The sequence below is a fragment of the Neovison vison genome, chromosome X (genome assembly GCF_020171115.1).
Source record: "Neovison vison isolate M4711 chromosome X, ASM_NN_V1, whole genome shotgun sequence".
Taxonomy (NCBI): domain Eukaryota; kingdom Metazoa; phylum Chordata; class Mammalia; order Carnivora; family Mustelidae; genus Neogale; species Neogale vison.
Genome location: NC_058105.1, coordinates 112,118,197 through 112,145,102, shown reverse-complemented (window position 1 = coordinate 112,145,102; position 26,906 = coordinate 112,118,197). Strand labels below are relative to the sequence as shown.

The following is a 26,906-nucleotide window of genomic DNA, read 5'->3' as shown; positions in this document are numbered from 1 at the left end:
TCACAAGGGGCAGTACCATCCAAGGGTATGCTTTGAGGGGCTACTATGGTTGTTGCAGTGGATTGATGGGAACCCCTTGGCTGGGGATTAGTTAGTTGGGCAGAAGCCAAGAATGTCGTATGTCCTTCAATGCATGTGACTTTCTTACAAGGATGAGTTTTCCTACATCTTATGTAATTTTCAAACACCCCCTAGGCATTCATGTATATGAAAAACTTATTTGTAATTATCTGAACCTAAACCTGACTTTATTTTGCATATAAACTCAATGTACTTTTTTCTTTTTCTGAAATTTATTTTTGAAAATATGGGGTACGTTTTACAAATTTGCATGTCATTCCAGTAGTGCAGGGGCCACGCTAATCTTCTCTGTATAATTTCAACTTTAGTATATTGCTGCTGAAGTGAGCATAACTCAAAGTATTTTTTGCATGGTTTTAATATCCTGGAATTTTCCAGGAACGGAACTACTGTGTAAATTGAAAGGAGTGTGCTGTTTCATTTGGAACTTTCCCAAGAATGGCTTAATGTTTTAGAAAATCGTGCCACTGACATCAATGCCATTTATGGGCTGGGCTAGATATCTTCCATTTGCCCTTCCAGATTCACTCCACCCTCTCTACCTGCTCTGTGCCATGGGAAGGGGCCGTATCAATTGTTTTCTTTGCACTCCAGCTTCTGGATAGTTTCAATCAATGGAAATCTGGAAGGTTAAAGAGTAAGATGTGCTGCTTGAAATGACCATCAGGAAGTGAGTGTCATCTGATCCATGGAAACACTAAAACTGGATGTGACAAGAGTATTCCAGTAGAAAATGGTAACACTGTAAATACATGACTGAGTCCAAACGGGTCAGAAGGCACAAGTAAAGTGTATGAAGCGATGTTTTAAACTCCCATGGTACTGGCTTCTACTGATTTACATCTCCCTTAACCCACATTTATGACTTCCCAGAGAGTTCTCTATGATTGGTTAACAGAGAAAAAGCACAGGCTTGGTTACCTAAGCACGGTTTGTTTGCACCAGCTTAAAAATGGTTGCATTCTAGCCCCTGAAAGATGGTGGTGAAGGAAAATATTCCGGGAGCAAAACTTTGGGCAGGACCTCTTATTTTCTGCTTCATGTGGAAGCATAGATAGCCTGCTTTCTCTCTGGGCATGCTGTTGGAAGATGCTTTCCGTCGCAGCCCAGAGCCACACTGCCTGTTCTTCCATGTGCCTGGAACATGAGACCCAGACTGCTCTTTACCTGAGCCCTTTCCCAGGGTTTTGTTTGTAGGGAGCTGCCTTGAAGGATGAAGTGATTATCTCCTTCTGAACAAATAGGAGGCTTGCTCTAAAAGATGTGAATTGCCACAAGGCCAGCATTCCTTGGCTGTAATGCAAAAGTACATGAAACACACAGTTTGTCCCCTTGGTCCCTCTGCATGGCCCCTGTGGGACTTGGGTAGGGGGGAACCCACACAAATATACTGCTTACCATGCTGCTGGCATCCAGGAAATGGTCACAGGCTAATTTGTTAGCATGCAAGCAGGAGAAAAAGAAAATTCTCAAACCCCAGCAAATACTTATTAAACACTTTGCAGTTAGTTCTATAAACCTTTTGGATAGTATGTGACTTGTACCTGATTTGCATTGAGGGGTACAACTCCGAATTATTCCTGTGTAGTTTGGGTCCCTTAGAGAAAAATTTTGTGACTTTTATGTTTGAGTGACTTATTTTTTGTTTCGTTCAGGCAAAACTCCCCTGACAGAGGTGTCACAGCATATCTGTTGGAAAAAACAGGTACGTTTTAATGACTTCATGAAATTATTTGAAAAAGTTTCATGGCAACAGTACTAAGGACTAGAGGCAAATGGATTGTCAATATAATAAATCAGAAATTCAGATACTGTCAGTTTTTGCTGTTCACACTGTAGGATGGATAACATTTCATGCAAATATTCCAATTGTTTATAATTCTATTTTGCCCTTTTCCTTTCCATTATTAAGTGTTAATCTTCCTAGATCTGTCTTTAATTCTTTTCATTTCTAAATAATGGAATTTCAGCATTTGGTCTGGAAAACCGCAGGCTGTCCTAACTGCCAGTATAAGAAATCTCAGCAACAGAATAAGACAATTTTCTGGTTTCTTAATATGTCCTTGAAAATGTTATTACTAACAAAGAGGTCTTGTAAGATACCTGGAACTCAAAACTTCTGGCTTGTTTTGTGAACGTAACTTTGGCCTTAAAAATCCCGTAGTTCTTTTTTTTTTAAGATTTTATTTATTTATTTGAGAGAAAGAGAGTGAGAGAGAGCATGAGTGGGGAGAGGGTTAGAGGGAGAAGCAGACTCCTCGCCGAGCAGGGAGCCTGATGTGGGGCTCTATCTGAGGACTCCAGGATCACGACCTGAGCTGAAGGGAGTTGCTTAACCACCTGAGCCCCCCAGGCGCCCGTCTTTTTGTTTGTATTACTTAATAATGTGTTTCCCTGGTAATGACATTTAAATTGCCATCCTCGTGTCCTAAAAGCTCTGAATACCTGAGTTTTCTTTAATAGCTAAGTTAATGGAAAATTTGTGTGCACACACGAACTTGTATGCAAATGTTCATAGCGGTTCTGTTCAGAAACTAACAGATGTCCTTCAACAGGTGAATGGATAACAAACTGGCACATGCGTACAGTGGAGTATTAGTCAGTGATAAGAAGGAAAAAATCTATTGATTCACTCGACATGAATGAATCTCTTTTCTTAGTGGTGAAATATATATAACATCAACATGGATGGATTGTAAATGCATTTTGCCAAGTGAAGGAAGCCAGGTTCTAAGACCCAAAAGTATTGTATAGTGCCATTCATAGGACATTCTGGAAAAGGCGAAACTATAGGGGGATGTATTCGTTTCCTACTGTTGCTGTAAAACAATAATACAAACTTGGTGGCTGACAACAACACAGATTTATTCTCTTACAGTTCTGGTGGCCAGAAGTAAAAAATTTGTTTCACTAGGCTAAAGTCAAGGTGCTACAGGACTGGTTCCTTCAGGAGGCTCTAAGGAAGAATGCATTTCCTTGACTTTTCTGGCTTCTGGAGGCTGCCGGTATTACTTAGCTTGTAATCCCTTCCTCACATCACTCCAACCTCTTGCTTCCATCCTTATGGCTCCTACTACCTCCTTTGACTGTCCTGCTGCTCTCCTTTAAGGACTTTTGTGATTCCATTTAGGGCTCACCTGGATAATCCAGGATAATCTCCCCAACACGAAATTCTTAATCCCATCTGCAAAGTCCCTTTTGCCATGTAATGTAACATTCACAGGTTGGAGGGATTAGGACTTGCATATTTTTTCAGGTCGTTATTCAGTCTACCATAGGATGGAAAGCAGAGAGGTGGTTACCAAGGATTGTGAGAGAGGGAAGGGTCGAGTACATCATGGGCTGTACCAGGGCAGGGTGGCTATATATGACTCTACAGTTGTCAAAAACCCATAGACTGTTACACCACCAAGAATGAACTTTACTGTTAGCAAATTTTTAAAAATCCATCTGATTGTCAGTGAGCCTAGGATGGAATGCAGCCTGTGACAAAAGAATCTAATTGTATTAAAATTGTAGGGCATAACCTTGCTAAAGAGGGCAAGGGGAAATGTTAAATAACTTTGAAACACTGTTTTTGTGTTTATGGACACAGAGAATAGATTGGTGGTAGCCAAAGGATAGGGGTGAAATGTGGGTAAAAGGGAGTCAAAAAGTGCAAACTTCCAGTTATAAAATAAATAAGTCATGGGGATATCATGTGCAGCATGGTGACTATAGTTAATAAATACTATATTGCATATTTAAATGTTGCTAAGACAGGAAGTCTTTTAAGTTCTCATTACAAGAAATGGGTATATGGGGTGCCTGGGTGGGTTAAACCTCTGCCTTTGGCTCGGGTCATGATCTCAGGGTCCTGGGATCAAGCCCCACATCAGGCTCTCTGCTCAGTGGGGAGCCTGCTTCCCCCTCCCCCTCTGCCTCCCCCCTGCCTCCCCCTTTGCCTCCCCCTCTGCCTGCCTCTCGGCCTACTTGTGATCTCTCTCTCTCTCTCTGTTAAATAAATAAATAAAATCTTAAAAAAACATAAATGGGTATATGGTGGTAGATGTTAACTGGACTTATTGGGGTAATCATTTTGCATTATGTACAAATATTGAATTTTATGTTGTACACCCGTAACTAAAAAATGTTGTATGTCAACTATACTTCAATTTAAAAAAAGAAAAAAATGGTGTTTTGACTAGATATTGTAAGGCTAACAATAAAAAGAACTGTACTTAAGTGTACGTACCAAGTCTAGTTGGTAGATATATACAGAAATATAGACATATACATATATACCTAGGGTAGTATACTTAGATATATTTTCTGGCTCTGGCTTCTGAAATGGTCTAGAAGCCATGTTACCCCAGCAGCAATGAGTACACCTAGCACCCAGATCTGTGTTCCTAAATATCATTCTTCAATAAACGGAACCAGGGCTCCTTAAAGAAATGGCTGATTCTAGGGTTGGGGCAGGGAAGATATAAGATGAGTGCAGAACATCTCTTAGGACCAGAAGAAGAGGACAATGGGAGCCTGCACCTGGCCTCTCCAAAGCTCTGCTCTGACTCATATGCTGTGATGTATATTCTGACTTTTGTGCTGTTTCTATAGCATGTCCTTTTCCTATAATAGACTACATTTGTAAGCCATGTCCTCTTGGGTCCTGTGTGTCTTCTTTAGCATTTGAACCCTACTTACATGCCACTATTAAAGCTATATATTCAGTTTTTGTAAATGCTACATGACACTAGGGGGGAAAAAGTATATTATTGGGGCACCTAGGTGGCTCAGTTGGTTAAGCAGCTGCCTTCAGCTCAGGTCATGATCCCAGGGTCCTGGGATTGAGCCCTGCCGTGGGCTCCCTGCTCGGAGAAGAACCTGCTTCTCCCTTCCCTGCCACTTGCCTACTTGCGCTCTCTCTCTCTCCATCTCTCTGTCAAGTAAATAAATACAATTTTTTTTTAAAAACCCAGCATATTATCTAGTATTCAATACCTGTTTCTTTCCAGGAAGCTGTTAAGGAAGACTTATTAATTGTATTAAGTGATATTATATCCTTCTTCATATTTTGGCTTTATAAATTCCAATGTCATTTTTTAAATGTCAAATTGTGCTAATGTTTTTCATCTTTGATTTCTTTTCATTTGCATTTATTTTATGTATTTCCTCTTATATTATTCTTTTTGATTCATTTTGTGTTTCATTTAAATAACATAAAATAGAATTCTTTTTTTTTTAAATTTATTTATTTGACACATAGAGATCACAAGCAGGCAGGGAGGCAAGCAGGGGGGAGGGAAGCAGGCTCTCCGCTGAGCAGAGAGCCCGATGTTTCCTTATTTTTTAAATTTCTGTACATTACTGAGTCCTTATTAAGATAAGTGTACTCTTAATCCCCTTCACCTATTTAACCCATGTCCCTCTCACCTCCCCTCTAGTAGCCATCAGTATGTTCTCTATTGTTAAAAGGCTGGTTTTTGGCTTGTCTCTTTTTTTTCCTTGTTCATTTCTTTCATTTCTTAAGTCTTACACATGAGTGAAATCATACGGCATCTAAAAATATGGAACGCTGCATGAATCTGTGTCATCCCTGCACAGGGACCATGCTAATCTCTGTATCATTCCAATTTTAGTATTTGTACTGCTGAAGCAAGTAGAATGTACACAGTATTTTAACAGCAAGAAAGCTTTCAACAACTGCTAAGAACATGCCAAAAGGACTTAGGAACCAACCTAGAGAAGTTTCCCCTAGTCCCAGTTGGGATAATTTGAACATCAGTAAGAATAACTGCAGTGGATTGAAACACGTGGAGTATGTTTTTGAACCATGAGTTTATAATACTATAAAACAAACTTATTTTTCACCTTTAAAAAAACCTGATTGAAATATGGACTTCCAAAATGGTGGGGTAAGGTCAGTAGACATCCTCCCCAGTGAAACAACCATTTAACTGACGAAAATTATTTTAAAAATCCAACCATTTAAAGTCTCTGGGGTTGTCCCAAGAACATACAGCAAATAGAGAAACATTTATCCAAGAAAATCTACTAGTAAACCTTAATAAGAACCATGAACTTGTTACTTAAATGGGAGTCTGTGACATTTGAGCCATGAACTGCTTCCCACTTCGCAGCTGAGTCCGATGGATTCCATTTCCTCCCTGCACCCAGTCTAGGGCTATGGTTTCACTCCAGGAAGGGCAGCCATCAGCATCTCTCAGTACCCCAACTCTGGGTTGCAGAAGCTATACCCAGGTAGGTTCAAGGCAGAGGACTGGAGGTCCCATTCCTGTCCAGCCTCCACTGTGGGACAGAAGTTCTACTGCATGAGCAGTAGGCTGCAGTACAGGGACCTGATCTCTCCTGCTCCAGCTTGCTCACAGGCAGAGGTTCCACGGCCGGAGGAGCAGGACAAGAAGGCTAGGGGCCACTGTCCCCAGAAGAGAGACTCTCTCTTTCTTCCGGAGGGGACTGGGCTGCGATGCCGTGAGTGCGGAGCTGCGTGTGCCCATGTGGAAGGAGGCCGTCTGCTACAGCGTGGGATGGAAGAGAGCTGAGGCAGCTGGAGGGTGAAGGCGGCCTGGCCACATCCATGGAGTTCCTGACAGCAGTCAAGCCCAAGGCCCGCACCCTGGCTTTCCCTGGAGCGCCGTGAACTTCAGATGAGAGCGCTCACGGGAAGCACCAAGTAGCGTGCACAGCACAAGGGGAGCCCTCAAGAATGGACGGGTTTGCTCCTGTCGTCACGACTGCAGGGCTTTCTGCCGTGGAGAGTGGTCGTTCGAAACTGTCGCCCAGCTGTGTCGGTGCGTTGGGAGGTAATTCTCCCCGAGGTGTGGGGAGCTCTGCCAGTCTGCAGGTAGAGATGTGCCTCAGGCTTCGAAACCTTTTCTGCAGAAGCTCCTTCCCGAGGGCCTCTCTGGGCTGGGAGCAGCGGGTACCTGTCCGATCTCTGCGGCCGCCGTCCCTCTCCTCCCACTGCGCACGTTGGGTCCCCGGGGGGCGCGGGCGCGGGGGCCGGTCCTCCCCTCCCCCGCGGTTGCCCCCCTGCCCTTCCCTCAGCCCTCCTGGGCCGCGTGTGAGGCTCAGGCGGAATAAAGGACTCTGAGCCCCCGGCTGCCCCCCGCCCGGCGGCGCAGGCCGTGGGTTCCCGCCCCTTCCCGCTGCCACCGTCCTTCTAGCGGCAGCGCGGGCGGCTGCGTGCGTGTGCTGCGTGGCTTGCGGGCCACCGGCTGGAAGCCAAGCCCGCGGGAGGAGCCCCCGCGCGGCCCCGGGACCCCGGGAACCCCCGCTGCTCGGCGCCGAGGCCTGGCCCGGGAGCTGGTTGGAAATGCAGAGTCTCGGGCCGTCCTGGCCCCGCCGCTGCCGCAGAAGAGCCTGTTCACAGCACCCCCGGGGGTCGGGGGTTGGGGGTTGTGTGCGCACGAAGTTCCAGAAGCTCTGCTCCAGAGCCCGGCTCACCGCCCTGTAGCCCTTGTATAACGAATCCGTCGGTTGTGGCTGCTCACGGCGTCGTTCTTTACAGCGAAGAGCGTCCCAGACTCCTCACCAGACCACCTCGTGCCAGGCTCCGGCTCGACCTCTCACTTCATTTTCATGTGAATTTTCCTCGACGTCGTGTCTTCACCGTCGAGTGGGGACCGCATTGCCGGCCACCTGAGTTCTTACGCGCACAACTCACACTTGAAACCTGAATTTCGCTCGGTCAGATTCCTGCTGTGTCCTTGGCTTCCTTCACCTTTGAGAGAATTACGAAACTTTCCACATTTCTGCCAGCCGCTCCTTCCTGTTTTGTTCTCAGTTTGGGGTGTTTGTTTCTATTTGCTTTATGTCTGTGTGCAAAAACAAGCAAAACACATTTGTGGTTCATGTAAACATAGAGCACAATTCAAACTTGTTCCATATGAGATTCTCTGGTGAGAATTTCTTACATTCTGTAATTGGTGAGAATATGTTGCTTTAAACTGTAATGTTGAATTATCACTTCTTTTGTCATATTTATTTAATGTATTTTGAGGTGAAAAGTCATTATGTCGTGAAAAAGGAGTCTTTGTTCAAAATGTGGCAGATTTTTCAAGAGCTGCTTTAGCAAATGTTGCTAACTGAAAGATCATTCTGTAAGGTAGTTAGTTATGTTCTTGGCAAAAGTTAAAAAGTATGAGCACATCAAGAGTTAGCCAAGAAATGAGGATTTGGGAATTCTCTTCTTCTGCTGGAAGGAATATATATTAGCATAGTCATTTTGGAGAGTAATATTGAAAATGTGCCATATCCAGCAATGCCTTTTCCAGCAATTTTACTTCTTTATACACCAAGAGAAACTCTTATAAATGTGGGCAAAGAGACATTTACCGGGGTGTACTAATGTTTCTTAAAGTGTATTGCTGTGTGGCCCGGTTGTCTATATATCACCTGGGCCTCTGGTTAAACTGCAGATTCCTTAGCTCTAGTGCTTAGCTACTAAAAATTAGAATTTCTCGGAAGTGAGAGCCAGCAGCCTGCATCTTTAGCAAGATATTCCCTTGCAAATTTGAAAACCATTGCTGTTTTCTTAATCATAAGTGGTCTAGTTTTATTTATTCCATTTTAAATTATGCTAATTCTTTTTAAAATAAGTGCTATTATGTTGTTCAGAGGAAAGTGAGAAGGGAGGCAATCGAATATCTATAATTCTTGCCCCACTCCAAAGATTCTGTGAAATGTAAAGGTAATTTTTTCTTCGTATGTTTATCTTTGTTTGTTTTTTAAACTTGCTATGGAAAATTTCAAATATATACACAATAAAAATAATGCATCCAACCCCAACGTGCCCATCGTCCAGAATCAATATTTGTCCTTTCACGGCCAATTCTGTTTCATTTATATCCCCCACTCACTTCACCCTCAAACTCCGTGCTTCCCTCAACCTCCCTCATTATTTTGAAGGTCATCTCTGATAGCATATCATTCTCTTTATGAAGTATAGTCGACATACAGTATTACACTAGTTTTAGGTGTACAACATAGTGTTTCAGTAGTTCTATACATTACGTTGTGCTCATCACCACAGTAAGCATAGTCTGTACCTGTCACCTTGTCATGTTATTATGTTATTATTGACTATATCCCCTGTGTTGTACTTTTCATCTCTGTGACTTATTTATTTTATAACTGGAAGTTTTACCTCTTAATCCCCTTCACCTACTATGCCCATGCCCCCACCCACTTTCTTTCTGGCAACTACCAGTTTGTTCTCTGTTACTTATGAGTCTCTTTTTGTTTTTTGTTTGTTCATTTCTTTTGTTTTTTAGATTCCGCCTGTAAGTGAAATCATGTGATATTTATTTCTCTCTGTCTGACTTATTTCACTTAACACAATACCCTCTAGGTCCCATCCATGTTGCTGCAATGGCAAAAATCTCATTCTTTTTTATGGCTGAGTAATATTCCATAATAGATACATACTCTTATCTATCTATCTATCTATCTATCTCCTGCATCTTCTTTATACTTTGATCTATCAGTGGACACTTAGGTTGCTTCCATACCTTGACTATTATAAATAATGCTGCAGGGGCTCCTGACTGGCTCAATCAGCAGAGCATGTGACTCTTGATCTCAGGGCCACAAGTTTGCGTCCCCATACTGGGTGTAGAGCTTGCTTAAAATAAATAAACAAAATGTTTTTTAAAAAAATAAATAATGCTGCAATAAACATAGAGGTGCATATATCTTTTCAAATTAGTGTTTTTATTTCCTTTAGGTAAATACCCAAAAGTGGTATTACTGGATCATATGCGATTTGTATTTTTAATTTTTTGAGCAATCTCCATACTCTCTGTCACAGGGGTTGCACTAATTCACAGTCCCACCAACAGGGCACAAAAGGGTTCCCTTTTCTTCACGTCCTTGCCAACATTTGTTCTTTTTTGTCTTTTGGGTACTAGCCATTCTGATAGATATAAGGTATCTCATTGTGGTTTTGATTTGCATTTCTCTGATGATCAGTAATGTGGAGCATCTTTTCATGTGGCTGTTGGCCATCTATAAGTCTTCTTTGCGAAATTGTTTGTTCAGGTCCTCTGTTCATTTTTTAATGGGGCTGTTTATTTTGTTGGTCTTGAGTTTATATAAGTTCTTTTTATAATTTGGATAAGAACCTTTTATCAGATATATCATTTGCAAATATTTTCTTCTATTCATTTGGATGCCTTTTTGACTTGTTGAAGGTTTCTTTTGCTGTGCAAAATCTTTTTATTTTGTTGTAGTCCCAATAGTTTATTTTTTATTTTGCTTCCCTTACCTCAGGAAATATTATCTATAAATATGCTGCTTAGGCTAATGTCGAAGAGATTATTGCCTATATTTTCTTTGAAGAGTTTTATTGGTTTAGGTCTTACGTTTAAGTCTTTGGTCCATTTTGAGTTTATTTTTGTATATGGCATAAAAAAGTGGTCCAGTTTCATTCTTTCACATGTCGCTGTCTAGTTTTCCCAACACCATTTATTGAAGAAATTGTCTTTTTCCCATTATTTATTGTGCTTTTATGTGCTTGCCTCCTTTGTCTTAGATTAATTGACCATGTAAGCAGTTGTTTATTTCTGGGCTCTCTATCCTGTTCCATTAATCTATGTGTCTTTTTTGGGTGCCAGTACCATACTGTTTTGATTACTGTAGTTTTGTAGTACAGTCTGAAATCTGGGATTATGATACCTCCAGGTTTGTTCTTTTCAAAACTGGTTTGGCTACTCAGGATATTTTGTTGTTCCATACAATTTTTAGGATTATTTTTTCTGTTCTCTGAAAAATGCTATTGGTATTTTGACTGAGAATGCATTGAATCTGTACATTGCTTTGGGTAGTATCAACATTTTAACAATATTAACTCTTCCAACCCGTAAGTACAATATATCTTTCCATTTGTTTGTGTCATCTTCAGTTTCTTTAATCAGTGTCTTACAGCTTTCTGAGAATAGGTCTTTCATCAGTACTATATCATTTTATCAAAAACATTTTGATAATGTATCTCTAAATGATAAGGTATCTTTTAAGATTTAATCACATCAGGGGCATCTGGGTGTCTCAGTGGGTTAAGCCTCTGCCTTCAGCTCAGGTCATGATCTCAGGGTCCTGGGATCAAGCCCCGCATTGGGCTCTCTGCTCAGCGGGGAGCCTGCTTCCACCCTCTCTTTCTCTCTGCCTGCCTCTCTGCCTACTTGTGATCTCTGTCTGTCAAATAAATAAATAAAATCTTAAAAAAAAAGATTTAATCACATCATCATTACACCTAAACCAAATTGACAATAAATTGTTTATATCCAGTTCATGTTGACAATTCGGTGTTCACATTTCTCTCTTACTTTTTTTTACACTTGCTTGTTTGAATCAAGATCGAAATAAAATTCATACAGTGCATTTTATTAATAATGTCTTTTAAGTCTTTTCTTATCTATTGGTTTCCCCTCAAATTTTTTGGTATAGTTTATTTGTTGAAGAAAGCAGGTCCTATAGTGTTTCCCACCATCTGAATTTTGTTGATTGCATCCCTGTGGTTCGTGGATATGTTTCTCTGTTCCCTGTATTTCCTGTAAATTGGCAGTTAGAGCTAAAGAGTTGATCAGGTTCAGGTTTGATTTTTTTAGTTGATGGCTCTGTGTACTTTTGTCACGAGGTCTATGTCTAGTTGTCGTTCTGGTTAGCAGCCATTTCTGTTCTTTGCCTAGATCTATTAATTCACTTGGGGTTGCAAAATGGTTCTATTCTAATTCTATCAAGTCTTCTTCATGTATTTGTAGAATTATTAAAAGAAAATCACCCCATCAGCTGTTTGTCTAGACTGAGGAACATATCATACAGGATCAGTGCTTCATCTTTCCTTTTACTAGTTTTCAAAACAATAATTTGGTTTTCTACCGTTCTGCAAAGGTGATCATTTTTTTAAAATTCAAAATATAATACACATGCTATAAAATTCACTCTTTTAAGTTGTACGATTTACCAGTCTCTAGTATATTCACAAAGCTGTGCAATAGATCATTTTTAAAAGTCTCATTATAAACTCACAAACATACTTGATGTGTTTCATTCCACAGCAGTTAATCCTTTGACATCCAAATTTTTTCATCTTTAGCCAACTAGAGCCTCTATAAACTGGTCCCTGAACTCTCTGACACACCCCTAGTAGGCTTTGACATTTTTTTTTTCTTGCTTTCTGTTATGAGGAAATATTCCTCGTTTGCTATGTACTTTTCTGCCTCAGCCCAGGAATCCGTCATTTCTTCCAGAAACCCTGGTTCCTGTACTGGAAAATTGTACATAGAGGCCCAAGGCTGGGGACCTGGCAGGTCATTGTTTCTAGGCCTCACATATCGATTTTCACCTTTTTAGTGGAGGAATTTGTTTGTTGTGTTCTGTGATTTATAATCCATGAGAATTTGGCTATTGGTGACTTTCAGGAACTAAACAATGTCTTATTCAACTAATGACTTGTGTGAAAAAATACTGTTTGAAAATCACCTAATTGTCAGTCACTGTTTATTTAAAAATTATTTCCCTTGGGGAGGGTATGTGGCTTAAAGGCTCAGATTAAAAATTCTTACTTGACGTTAATTATAGCCAGCTGAATTCTAACATGATGCAACTTGCTCATGTTAAGATAAGTATAACTTAAGTATCAAGTATCAGATAAATGGTTCATTTTTATAGGGCATGCTTAGTTCAATAAAACTAGGACCTTTCTAAGGGAAAGTGAATAATTTCCAACCTTACGGATATAAAATAACGAATTACCACAACTTTATTCAAGAAGGTCTCTGTTTTCTAAGGCAATAATTTACTGTTTCCCATTTGGATTTCCATCAGTCAGTGACGTGGAATGAAAATCAACAGCTTCTTTTCTTCTTGTTGTTCTTTTCTTTCTTCTAACAGCTTCTTTTCTGACTAATCTTTCTCTGGAAAAGTGATTGAAAGGCCTGGTATTATTTCTGGCTCAAGGACCTATAAACATGTCAGGGATTTTAGTTAAGTTATTAAAACACTGTCAAAACCTTGAGTAGAAGCTTTTAACTATCTGATATACATTAACAGCTCTGAAGGAACAAATAAATTTTAGCACATAACCAAAATCCATTTGACTGCATTGAAAACATCTATTCTGTATTCACAGCATATGCCTCTGAAATATTCCGCTCTTCATGTACCTAAATAAAATTTCCTTTTACTGTGTGCTTATTTAAGCGAGAAAATGAAAGCACTTAAGAATGTTTTTATTCTGCCACACACAGCCTCCTTATTTGCAGTGCCCCAAGGGCAAGCACCACATTTTTTACTCTTAGTGCCCAGAATTCTATAGGTCCCAAATACCAAAACATTGAACAAAAGCAGCAATGCAAGATAGGCTGTCGTTCAGGGTAAGGTGTCAGGTCCTTAATCACTCACCGCTTGGTTACCAAATGCTTTCATTGATCTTAGGTGTCCTCCAGGTCCTAGTGTGAATATTTTCATAAACTATGTTTTGTGTGTTACTGTAAGATTGAACAATTTCTGATCTCCGTTGCTTATACTTTCTTTGTTCCCTTATTTTATCATGAGTATTTTATATTGAGTGTACTGCTAGTAAAATGATCTTCATCATACACTGTTGTTTATGGCCTTCCATAAATGGATTTAAAGTACAAATTACTTTCCCTTTCTTGACAACTTATAGTTGAGCTCATCTGTATGATCAGCTATAGAATATTTGTTGTACCGCAAAAAAGTTTTATCTAATATAATCAATAGAACCAGGGCATTGTTTCCTTGTTTCCCAACGAAGTTAATAGTCTCTTATGTATGAAAAGTAATGGTAAAGGGCTTTTGGAAAATCTAAAGACCTAAACTACTTCTGGACTTCTACATTGAGGAAACATCTTTTTCTTTTATGATCCCCAATACTGTTTTCTGAAGTGCTTTATATCGGTGTACTTAGAAGTATTTGATGGTAATTATGGAGGACCTAACAAGAATGCGGACTTTAGGTTTTTATATTCATGCTGCTTGTAGCTACATGGTGATGAGGCCCCATTCTTGACATACCATAGCATTAAATGGAGGCCCTTGGAAAGTACTTAAAACACTGGTTATCAGTTCTTGAAGTTATTAGTATGCACACACAAGCTATTTCCCATATTTTACTTGAACAAGTATTAGTTTTATTTACCTTTCTGTGAATACAGTCTGTCTCAAAACCTAATGCAATTTTCTAGAAATAGTGAAGACAAATTGTCATTCACCATTTTTGAAAGGAAATTTAATCTCTTGCAAAAAACCAAAGGTAAAGCCTGGAGAGGAAAATTACCCTCCACTATGTCTTCAGAGATTTCTGGTTATTATACCTTTGTTTTTCCTTCTTGAAAGCATTTTATAATTGTAGAATTTCTGAGGGAAAGGACAACTTGCATTATGGGAGTTTTAAAGTTATGACAGGAACCTAAATACATGGTCTCTGTATTTGAAGAGACTTCACACCGGTATGCTATTTGCTTTATAACCGTTGTGTTCGTTACTGTTTAAAAATCTCTTTTTAACATTTAGTGAACTGAAGAAATAAAACATCAGATTCTGGATTAATATAAGGATTACATCGGTTAACGTTTAACTAGTAACTTGTAAACATAGTTTGGGTCCCAAGTTCAGTATGGAAAGCATGAAAATTTAATGGAAATGCAAATATGCATTTTTGGAGTTCATAAATGCTTGTTTATCAAATACATATTTTTTTGCTCTTAAATATTTTTAAACTTTAAAAGGCTTGTTTTAGTTTGTAAAATAAAAAACCAACTATACTCAATTCTGCTACCTCTCTAAAGACTGAAAAACTCATTGTTTATAAAACAATTACACAAGGCTTAGGTTTCATAGGCTCCCAAACTCTGAAATAGATATGTAGAAAATATACATTAAAAATTCCTGTTCATTGCAATGTGCGAAACCAGTTTGAAAAGGCAACGCTTTTCCTCAATTTGTATCCTGCAAACTAATAAAATCAGGTCCTCTGACTAAATGCTTGTTAAAAGAAAAATTAAACGATTTGGTAGTAGCTGTAGGATAACCCTTCTCCCCCTCCTCGTGCCCACACACCCATTTAGACTGGCAAGACTTTTTTCATTTTATTTCAGATTTTTTTTTTTTTTTTTTTTTAAAAGCCAAGGCAGGGGACGGCGGGGATTGCTAAATTTATCTTCTCCAGCCACAGGGATGAAGAAAACACATTTACTGCGGGCGGGGGTCTGAGGCCCTGCAAACAACTCGAGCAGGCGCCTCGGCCAAGACCGGCACGGAGAGGCGGTAGGTCTCCGGGGAGGGCCCGGGGGGCGGCCGAGGCCCACAGGAGATGGTAGCGCGGGGTGGGGGGGCGGCCAGGCCGGGTCGGGTACGGGCCGCCCGCCTCTCCACGGGGTCGAAGGACCGCGGCCCGGCGCGGTTTTTACGGCCGAGGCGGCGGCAGCGGCGCGTGTGTAGCGGCGGCGGCGGCGGGCGGGAGCGCGGAGGAGGTGGAAAGAAGGGGGGCGCTGTCACGGAGACTCCGGCCGCCGGAGACCCCGCCGCAGCGAGGCCACTGGGCTCCCCGGTCGCGGAGCGTGAGCGGTGCCAACCCGGGGCGCCGAGGGGACACACCGGGCGGAGGAGGGGGCCTATCTACCCTTCCGCATTTTCCTGGGTCTCTCTCCCGGGCGGTGACGTGACGTGCTGACGGCGGGCCCGTGCCGGGGAGCTGGGCCGCTTTTTGTCAGCTCCGAGCTCGGCCCCTCCTCCCTCCCTCCGCCCGCCCCACCAGCCGGAGCCCGGCCCAGTGCTCCAGAGAAAGGCCGGCCTGCAGCACCCGGCACCGTCGCCGACCGCCCGCACGCCCGTCCGGTGAGTTCCGGGCGCCGCCGCGGCCGTGGGGCCTAGCGCGCGCGCAGCGGCCTGGTCCCGGCCTGGTCGGCGGCCCGCGAGGCGCCCTTCCGCGCTAGGCCGGGCGGTGCGGCGCGTGGCGCCGAGCAGGCCCCGAGGAGGCCGCAGTTAGGCCCGGGGAGGAGCCCGGCTGCCCCGAGCGGCGGCGGAGGCGCGCTCCGTGAACGGGCGGGGGTTGGGGGAGGGTCGCCCGGTGGCCCGGGAGGCGGCGGAGGGGCGTCGGGTCGGCGCCGCGGCCTGCCCGGGGCACCGCGCGGGGGCGAGGCCTGGCAAGGAGTCGAAGGCTGCAGGCGTGAGGTGAAGGCCGCAGGCCGGCCGGGCCGATTTTCGCTATGTAAATATCGGCGAGGGGGGGGGGGGACGGGGGACAAGATGGCGGCGGCTCGGCGCCTGCTGCAGGGGACGATTGAGGGGGTTGTCGGGAGGGGGAGCCGCCATCTTGAAGGCGGCGTCTGAAGAGAAAATTCCGCTACAGCCCGTGAGGGGGGGTCGGAGAGCGGGCGGCGGCGGCGGCGGCGGCGGCTCCGGTGACGGGCCCCCGAGGCTCGGCACGGCAGCGTGTGCGCGCGGAGGGGGCGTGCTCGCTCCCCACAGCGGCCATTGCCCTTGCCGCCATGATGGGCGCTCAGGCTCTAGGCGCTCGGCGGCAGCGCCACCTTGCTGCCCTCCCTCCCGCAGCCCCGTGACTGGCTGCTGCTTCCGCTGCATTTTAACTGAGCTGCCGCAGGCGGCCATCTCGTCCCTCAGCGTCCCTGACTGCGCGCCTTTCTCTCGCTCTTGTAGCAAGCGGAGGGCTGCCGTGACGGGTGGCAGCCCAGGCATCTAGGTTCACTACGGCAAATGGAACCCCACGACATCGTATTTTTACTCAGCGTCGTACGTGGCTGTTATAGGGCCCTTGATGCGGTTTTCCAACACTCACTGCTTTCTCTAGTACCCGAATAAAGAAATACAAATAAAATTCGGTAGGAAAGAAGTTCTCGTCACTCCTTTACCCAACAGGGGGAAAAGTGTAATTTGCACAGCACGAAAACGAATAAATTTTTAAAGGAGTCTTTTCCACTCATTTATTTGAAAACAACTTTCTTGAAAAGGTCCGTTTAAACTATTAGTGATCTGTTGGTATTAACTTTTTTTTTTTTTTTTTGAGGAGTAAGACGGGCAGAAAGTTTTATTTTCTTAGTGTTGCAGTACTGTTCCTCTGCTTGCTATGATTTTTAGTTTGATTTTAAAAATTCTTAGGTGGCATTCTGTCCCTTAAAGGACTTTTTGATTGCATACTGTACAACTCCCCCGCAAACTTGGAACCCAGTGTTACTGATGCACTGCGCTGGCTGATAAGAAAGAGTAGAAAGGTTCTTGTAATGCAGACGGTGGCTGCAAGAAGTTCGTTGTTCAGAGACGGAGGAGACGTGGTGGATTGCGCTCAAGTGCTGCGGGAAAGGTACAACCAATTACTGGGGTAGCAGAGGAAGGCAGAGTTTCTATTTGGAGCATGAGGAAAGGGTTTCTGAAGTAGGTGACATTTTGAGGTTACTTTAGGATGGGTAGAAATTTGTTAAGCAGAGGTGGGGGCTGGGGAAAGGACATTTCAAGGGTGAAGCTTCTTTACAAATTAGTATGTGGGGGGGGAACAAAGCTATAAACAAGCAGCAAGTATTTGTAGTTTGGCAGGAGTCGATGGGGAAGGTAGGAGGGTGGTGGGAATTCTGGCTAGAAAAGATGGAAGAGCTTGCTTGCCAGGTGGGGGGGGGGCTTATATGATCGGGCTGCCCAGGGAAACTCTCACGTAGAAGGATGGCGATACACCTGAGCTGGGGTTTGTATTTCCTTACCAGTTCCATTGGACCTAGGAAAAGTTTCAGGGTTGAGAAATAATGAGAATAGCAAGTGGATCATTGTTTTCACTACCTGAATCATTATCAAAACTGTTTGGAAGTTAAGCCAGTTCTGCTATTTTTTCATTGATTGGTTTGTACTAACTTCTCCAAATAACGTTTAGTTCTGAGATGTAATTTCTGTAGTAAACAAAGAGTGAGAGGTTTCTAACTTTTCATTTACTGTGGTTGAAAATTGCAGCCGTAGTGCTCTGGGTTACTTTGGAAGATGAGTGCTCTGGGTTACTTTGGAAGATGAGCAATGAACTTACTTCCTGCAAGTATTTTCATGGTGATTTTTTAAGAAGTCAGTTTGAAAAGTTAGAAGAAAGATTACTAAAAAGGCAGCAGCCTTCAGATGGCCTTTGGCAGTCCCTGTTCTTAAGCCTGGTGAGAGTAACTACCCTTTTGTTTGAGAGGGGACTAAGGCTATTTGCTAAGCTAAACTTTCTCATGTTTTGATTAATACTTGACTGTCCTAGAGGGACGTGTGGGGAATGTGTTTCCTAGAATCCTATGATCTAAATCTATAAGTAGCATAAGTATTCACTAGGAAGTTGTTTCAGTTTTTCCATTTTCCTGGACCGCAAGGAGTCGGAGCACTGATGCTCCATAAGAGGACAGAAGGGAACTGGAGATTCTCATGTTTATCATAAGGGGCCGTGGTTTAGAAAAGTTGGAGAACACTGCATTGTAGGAGGATGACTAGAAGCAAGTTGCTAAGCAAATGGGCTGTGGTTGTTGAGGTGGTACGGATAAACATAAACTTAGAAGAACCAGTTGCTTTCAGTCTTGACAGCTGGGAAAGACGTAGAGGAGCTGTAAAAAAGAGAGCACTGTCTAGCTGCACACATAGTACAGCAGGAGTAGGTGGTTAACATTGAGATTCAACTTGTGTAGTCAAGAAGACAGATCATGTGTAGTTCAGAAGGATTTCTGTCGAATACCATGAAGTATAAAATGTTTTTGCCTGAAAGGGTAGACCTTGATGATCTGGAAAACTGGTGTAACACTTTACTACCCAACCATTTTGGGTAAATGAGGTGTTCTTAATTTATGCATATATTTCAGATAGGTTCAGGTTTCCTTTTTTTTTTTAACAAAACATGTCCACAGTGCATTAAAAAAATTTTGTCCCCCCAGATTGCTCTTTGTAAATGCTTCCTCTCTAACCCCATCGGGACTTGTAATTGTCATTGATGACTTTGCTTGTGTTATTTGTGTTTGTGTACACTGGCGATTCCAGACTATTTTTTGACTCTCAAATTCCTCCACCCGTCCTTGAAACCCCTCAGCCCCACAGAATTACCTAGTCTCTTACTTAAACCAGAAAGATAGACAACAATCTGATCTAAGCATTTGAGTTTCCTTCCTTTCCCCTGTATACTCCTCCTCTCTCTCTACCTAGGCTTTCCTCCAGTTCTTTCGCTGCTGAAAGAATTGGCCTCCTTCAGGCCCACAACCATTCCGCCTAGGAGGCGCTTTCAGTGATTCTGCTGCTTGCATCGTTGCCCCTATGCTGGTGCCTTTCGTCCTTAGAAACACTCCTAGGTTTGCTCATCTTACAAAAACCTCACTTGTCTTCTCGTTCCCTTCACCAATACTTTTATTTCTTTTCATTGCACTTACTCCTGAATCCACCATTTCCGAAATGGGGAAACTTTCAGAAGATGTCATTGGATGTATTGAATAAAAGTGTTCTTTGTTTCAGAAATTTTTCTGTGCCTTCTCCGTCTTCTGTCATGGGATTTCCCTCAAGGTCAATTCTCTGTCCTTTTTCTTGAGTCTTCTCCCTTGGTTTGAATGTCCCTTTACCATGCCCACCCTCTTCTAGTTTCTCATCTAGCATTTCCAGTTGCCTACTGACCATCTCTACCCAGGTGTGTTACTGTCTCAACATGGATGAAACCAAATTTATCTGGTATATTGTAGATGTTCAGTACTAGTTATCGTCTTTTTTCTTACTTGTTTTTTATCTCAGAGTCCCTCAAACAAATCTTGCTGTCTCACTTTCTTTTTGTTATTCGCACTGTTGTTTTTCCAGGCTCATTCTTCTTTGTCTCATATCAGTGTGGGCAACTTTAATTTAGCATTTGACTTATTATATTTTTAACTGTGTGTTTATATTTTTGTCATCTTTTCTGAACTCTGTAGAGACAGGTTCTCTTTTATTATCCTCGAGCAGTACCTGGCACATGGTCATTGTCTCTGAAAACAATGATCTCAGTTATTAGTTATAGAAAACTTTTTGTAGTTGATTAGTTTTCAGGTATTAAAGCATCTAATCTGTGTGTCCTTTGACCAAGGAGTATACATATTAAGGCACATACATGAGCTGGGTAATCCCCATCCCCACTGCTTAACTTTTTGGGGTCATTATGGCCAATCAGTTCTTGCTCCTGTCAAATTTTTCTTTTTCTTTTCTTTCTTTTTTTTCAAATTATTTTTCCAAACAACTTTTTACAGTAAAAACCCAGGTATCTCAGGGTGCCTGGGTGGCATAATCAGTTAATTGTCTGACTCGCTTTTGGCTCGGGTCATGGTCTCGTGATCCTGGGATCAGTCCCTGCATTGGGCTCTGCGCTCAGTGTGGAGTCTGCTTGAGATTCTCTCTCCCTCTCCCCGTGCTCATCCCGCTAGGGTGTGCTTTCTCTCTAAAATAAATAAATCTTTTTTTTTTTTTAGTATTTTTATTTGTTTGCGCGAGAGAGCGAGCGAACACGAGTGGGGGGAGAGGGAAGCAAGGGATCCCGATGTGGGGCTGATCCCAGGACCCCCGGATTGTGACATGAGCCAAAGGCAGATGCTCAACCTACTGAGCCACCTAGGTGCCCCAAATAAATGTTTAAAAATCCAGGTATCTCATAACTATATTTTATTCAGAGGAGGCACACTTTAAGGAAAATTCGGTGAGACATAGGTATAGGATTTTTTAAAATATATTTAAAATTTTTAAATTGTGAAATATTTTAGAACTCCTAAAAAGCAAGGATCACCCAGAACTTAATAGTTTATTACATATTTGCTTCATAACTTTTTTTGTTTAAAGAAAGAAAATGTCACAAATCGATTTAAAGAGTGCCCCCCCAGCCCATTCCTGTCTTTTCTTTGCAAGAAACAACAGTTGTCCTAATATATATGTACCAAAAGCATTATCAGGTATTGGTTTTTATGTTTGAACTTTACATAAATGGTATATACTGTGCAGGTCATCTCATCTATTTTTTTCACTTAAAATTGTGTTTTTGAGGTTTTTCCATTTTTTATGTGGATCTAGTTCAGGAGTTCTCAGAGTGTGCTCTGGGAATTCCCAGGGATCCAGAAAATTCTTTTCGCCACATTCTTGTGTGCTCTGTGTGAGTGCTGTACAGAGGCTACATGATACGTGATGTCATAATAGGTTGAACACAGAAGCATTTATGGGAATCCAGCTGTCCTCTCTCAAGCCTATCTTTAAAAAGATTTGAAGAAATGTAAAATAATACTCTCTTCACTTATTTTTTTGTTTTGAAAAATTATTTTAAAATAAGTTTATGTACAGTTGGCTTGTTTATAATGAATTAATATTTTTAAACGTCTCAGATTTTATTTCTAATGTAAGTATCTATAGATAGAATACACATAAAGAAAAACTGTTTGGGGTCCTCAATTTTTAAAAATGTAAAGGGGTCCTGAGACCAAGAAGTTTGAAAACTACTGATCTAGTTCATTATACTTGTATTTCAGTGTATAAATATACTGTGGTTTATTTATCTGTTCGTCAGAGGGGCCATTATGTTGTTTGTAGTTTTGTGCAGTTTCAAACAGTGCTGCTGTGAACATCCTTACACGGTGTTCTTCTCTCTTGAGATTATAGATGTAGAATTGCTACATTCAAGAGTGTGAGTTTGTCGACTTTACTGGGAATTGCCGAATCATCAAATTATGTTCCATATGACACTCCCACCAGCTGCGTATGAGCCTCTATTTCTGGAGACTACTGCCAAAAAATTAGCTTTTACAATTTTTTCCAATCTGTTGAGTATAAATTGTATCTCATTGCTGTTTTCACTTTGCATTTCTTAGATTACTATTGAGGTTGAGCTTTTTCCCCCCTGTGTATTTATTGACCATTTGAATTTTCTGTGACTTGCTTATTTTTACCTTTGGGTCCATTTTTCTGTTGGGTTGTTTCTTTTTCTCATTGGTTGATGGGTATTCTTTTTATATTCTGAATACTAATGATTTGTAATTATACATACTGAAAATACCATTTCCTAGCCTGTGGTTTGTCTTTTAGCTTGTTTGTGTAGGATTTTTTAATGTGAAGGTAGCCAGTTTTCTCAGTTTTTTTTTCATTGATGGCTTATGTCTTTTTGTATATGCAGGAAGTTCTTCCTTTACCCCAAGGTCATACTGATACTTTTTAATATTTGGGTCATTAATTCATCTGAAGTTTTTTCTCTGTTGTATGATGTGGGGATCTAATTTTTTTAATAAGGATTCATCGAGTAATTCAGCCATTCTCTGCACTGATTTATAATGAAACTCCTGAGGTTTATTGTATTCTCATATATACACATCTGTTTCTAGTTTCTGTCTTCTGATTCCATTGGCCTGTTTGACTCTCTCTGTACTACTCTGACTTAAAAGTGATAGCTTTATAACTAAATACTAAATCTTTTTTTTTTTTAAATAATATGTTCTTTCTCTTCAAAACTTTTAAAGCTATTTTCTTTTTTGTGGGGAGGTGTCAGTTTGTCAATGTCTATGAAAAACTGTTGGACTTTTATTGTATTTGCATCAAATTTACAGAATAAATATATAGATGCATAGATACATGATAAGTAGTGGAGCTGGAATTTGAATCTGAGCATGCTCTGCTGCTTTTCATAAAGCTTTTGCACAACTTTGCTTTTTTGCTAGATACTATGCAATTGTTGTTGTGAATAGGATTTTATTATTAGTTATTTTTATTTAGTAATTGCTAATGCATAGGGAATGCTATGGACTTACGTATATTAATCATGTAACCTTGCTGATCTTTGCTCTTACTGTATTTCATAGATTCTGAGATGCATCCCCCTCCCCATATTTTAGAGTTTATAAAATCAAAATAGGTTTTTGGTAGGTCACCTTATAGTCACTGTCATTCAGGCAGCAGTCATGATGTAGTTCTCATTGCATACACTTGCACACACTTGGTCAACACTGTTTTGTCATTACTTAAATGAGCATGTACATTGTTGTGTTGTTATTTCATGCCAAACACTACAAGTGAAGGCAGAAGAAATTGTGAAATGACTGTCTGACTGGAAAGAAAATCCCACAGATGATAATGGAGCATCTTAAGAAATGCTGTGTCACCAAAACTCCTGTTGGCCGAGGACAGTATTGTTAAGAAAGATTGGATAGCTTTGAGTAGAAAAAAGCAATCCATAGTAGGATCTTGAATGTGAAGTTTTAGGAAAGTTATATAGGAAAGTTTTGCTTTTTTATTTTTCTTTCTGTATATGTGCAAGATATGATAAAATATGTATAAGTCTAAAAGAATGGTCTCGATCTAAAAATTCTAGATAAAAAAGTATGGCATTGGTTTAATTGGCAGTGTTTTTTCGTAGTTTTATGTAAAACAACAGTGTATCTTATAGTTGGTAGTATCTTTAGATTGAATGAAACGTTCAGATAATAGTTTATAATTCTTTTGTATTTTCTAAGTAGTTGAGTGTGATTAGTGGAGGTTTTATTTCTTATTTACCATTAGATTTTGCACACTGTTTCATTATTTTCTTCTGAAACTGCATTGACTAATGCATTTATTAGCAAAGTGTTGAGTGGAAGCGCTGGTATCAGGCATCCTTCTCTAGGTATTTTAATGGAATGCTTCTAATATTTTGTCATTGCATATCATGCTGTAGTGGGGGTTTTTTTTTTGAGGGAATAGATATTATTTATTTTCTACTGAACATTTTAGACTTTTCGTCTTGAACAATTGATTTTTTTGTGTGTGTGTGTGCCTTTGCTGCATCTGTTGGTGTGATGAATTGCATTAATATATTTTTTTTAGTATAGGCTCCATGCCCAGTGTGGAGCCCACCACAGGGCTTGAACTCAAGACCCTGAGATCAAGACCTGAGCTGAGATAAAGAGTCAGACCCTTAACCAATTGAGCCACCCAGACATCCCTAGATTTTCTGTTTTAAACTGTGTTTGGATGCCCTGGATATTTGCATTCCTTTGTTATTACCAAGTACTATTCCTTTTTGGTGTAGTCTTAGTTTTGTTTCCATAGCAAGCTTATGCTAACTTCATAAGATGGGTTATAGTTTGAGACAAATTGTATTTAATGGAGATGCTCTGTTTCTTGAAAGTTAGAATTCATCTTTGAAACTGGTGTTTTTTGTGATTTGATTTTTGATATAGTTTCATGATGATAAGTCTTTTTGGCTTTTCTTGTTTCTTGTTACACAAAAGGAACAGTATTTTAGAAGATTATAAAATTTCAAATATACTGGTATAAAATACAGGCTTCTATAATGACTTTAAAATATTAATTTCATTAATTTGTTTCTTTTTTTCCTGACCAATACTACCAGTAACTTGTCTATATTATTAAGGCTTTCCAAATAGCACTTTTATTGATCCTTTCTGTTCCTACTGATACGAGTAATATTTCTTTCCTTCTACTTTATTTGCATTTATTCTGATATTTTAAAAAATTTAATTTGAAGGTTTAGCTTATTTATATTTAATCTCTGCTCTTATTATGCCTTTAAAACTATAAATTTTCTGTAAACTCTGACTCGATGCTGTAATTTTGACATGAATTCATTTTTATTTAGTTCTAAATATACTGTGATTTTCATAACTTTCCTATTGCCCAGTGAATTATTTAGAAATTTGTTTTTAAATCTATGAGATTTTTTTTCTCTTGTCTCTGTGACATTTATTTCTATATTATTGCATTATAGTTGTTAGTACTGATTGATATGTAAAAATAAACCGTATTTCTTTATACTGACAATAAACAATGAAAATCAAATTTAAGAGCCAGTACTTATTACTCAGCCATCAAAAAGAATGACATCTTGTCATTTCCAACGACATGGATAGAGCTAGAGAGTATTAAGGTAAGTGAAATAAGTCAGAGAAAGACAAATACCATATAATTTCACTCATACATAGAATTTTAAGAAGCAAAGGCGCCGAGGGGGAAAAGAGGCAGACCAAGAAAAAGAGTCTTAACTGTAGACAATAAATTGACGGTTACCAGAGGGGAGGTGGGTGGCGGGGACAAGCTAAACAGGTGATGGGGATTAAGGAGTGCACTTATGTTGAGTACCCGGTGTTGTATGGAAATGTTGAATGACTGTATTGTGTACCCGAAACTAATATTGTGCTATGTGTTAACTGGAATGTAAGTAAAAACATACTAAGACCTTTAGTAAAAGCTTTACTGAGAAGTAGAAGAATAGGTACATCCGTGGACTGGAAGTATCAGCATTATTAACAGGTCAGTTGTGATACGTAGGGATTCGATGCAATGCCAAGCAAAACCCCAACAGGACTTCTTTTTTTTTTTTTGGATCAATTCTCAAATTTATATGGAAATGCAAAGGGCCTGGAATTGCGAAGGCAATCTTGGAAAAAAAGTTGGAAGACTTACAGTACTATATATCAAACCTCATTATAAAGTTAGAGTGATTTAAACAGCGGGCACAGAGCCAGATTGATCAGTAGATGAGAACAGTCTGAAAGAAGACCTACATAGAGAAGGTCAGCTGATTTACAACCGAAGTGTGTTGGGATTTTGATTGAATGTAGAGGTTAATTAAGGGAGAATTGATACTATTCAACATATTAAAGAACAAGACTTTTTAAAAAGTTTTTATTCAAATTCCAGTTAGGTAACATGCGGTGTAATAGTAGTTCCATATATACTATATGGTGATTCAGCACTTCCATATAACACCTGGTGCTCATCACAGCAAGAACACTGCATACTCCCCAACACTTATTTAACCCATCCCCCCACCCACCTCCCGTCTGGTAACCATCAGTTTTTTCTCTATAGTTAAGAGTCTGTTTCTTGGGGCACCTGGATGGCTGAATCATTTGGGCATCTGACTCTTGGTTTTGGCTCAGGTCATGATCTAAGGGTTGTGAGATTAAGACCCACGTCAACCTCCACACTCAGCAGGGAGTCTACTTGGGATTCTCTCTCTCTCCCTCTCCCTCTTCCTCTGTGCCCTGCACCCATGCCCTCCCCCCTGCCCATGCTCCGTGCTCCCTTGGGCTCTTTCTTTCAAAATAAATACATACATACATATGTACATAAATCTTTTTTTTTTTTTTACATCTGTTTCTTTGTTTGCCTCTCTTCTTCCCCTTTGCTGTTTTATTTCTTAAATTCCACATATGAGTGAAATGGTATTGGTCTTTCTCTGACCTGTTTCGCATAGCACAGTACTCTAGCTCTGTCTGTGTCATTGCAAATGACAAGATGTCATTCTTTTTCTATGGCCGAGTAATACTCCATTGTGTATATATACCTCATCCATTCATCAGTTGATGGATACTTGGGCTGTTTCCAAAATTTGGCTATTGTAGATAATGCTGCTATAAACATTGGAATGCATGTATACCTTTGAATTATTATTTTTGTATTTGGGTAAATAACTTACTGCAATCGCCAGATCATAGCATAGTTCTGTTTTTAACTTTTTGAGAAACCTCCATACTGTTTTCCACCGTGGCTGTACCAGTTTGTATTCCCACCAACAGTGCAAAGAGGGTTCCCCTTTCTCCACATCCACACCAATACCTGTTGTTTCTTCTGTTGTTGATTTTATCCATTCTGACAGATGTGAGGTGATATCTCATTGTAGTTTTGATTTGTATTTTTCCTGATGATCAGTGATGTTGAGAATCTTTTGATGTGTCTATTCTCCATCTGTATGTTTTCTTTGGAAAAGTGTCTCTTTGTGTCTTCTGCCCATTATTTAATTGGATTATTTCTGTTTTGGGTGTTGAGGTTTATACATTCTTTATATATTTTAGATAACCTTT

At 40.7% G+C, this 26,906-nt stretch overlaps 1 protein-coding gene and 2 non-coding genes across 4 annotated transcripts in view; 1 reads left to right on the top strand and 2 right to left on the bottom strand.

The window, feature by feature from the left end:
* Positions 1–303: 303 nt before the first annotated feature.
* On the bottom strand, positions 304–411 carry LOC122897803. The gene has a single exon (XR_006382643.1). It is a non-coding gene; the product is annotated as a U6 spliceosomal RNA (small nuclear RNA).
* Positions 412–5,624: 5,213 nt separating this feature from the next.
* Positions 5,625–5,726, bottom strand: LOC122897816. The gene has a single exon (XR_006382653.1). It is a non-coding gene; the product is annotated as a U6 spliceosomal RNA (small nuclear RNA).
* Positions 5,727–15,725: 9,999 nt separating this feature from the next.
* Positions 15,726–26,906, top strand: part of ZFX (zinc finger protein X-linked) — a 52,137-nt gene continuing 40,956 nt past the window's right edge. The window contains exon 1 of one of the 2 annotated variants that reach the window (XM_044235794.1): positions 15,726–15,942. The gene's annotated coding sequence lies outside the window, so the exon portion shown is untranslated. Of the gene's footprint in view, positions 15,943–17,144; positions 17,426–26,906 lie in introns of those variants that run through there. The other variant, XM_044235795.1, reaches the window with a different exon arrangement.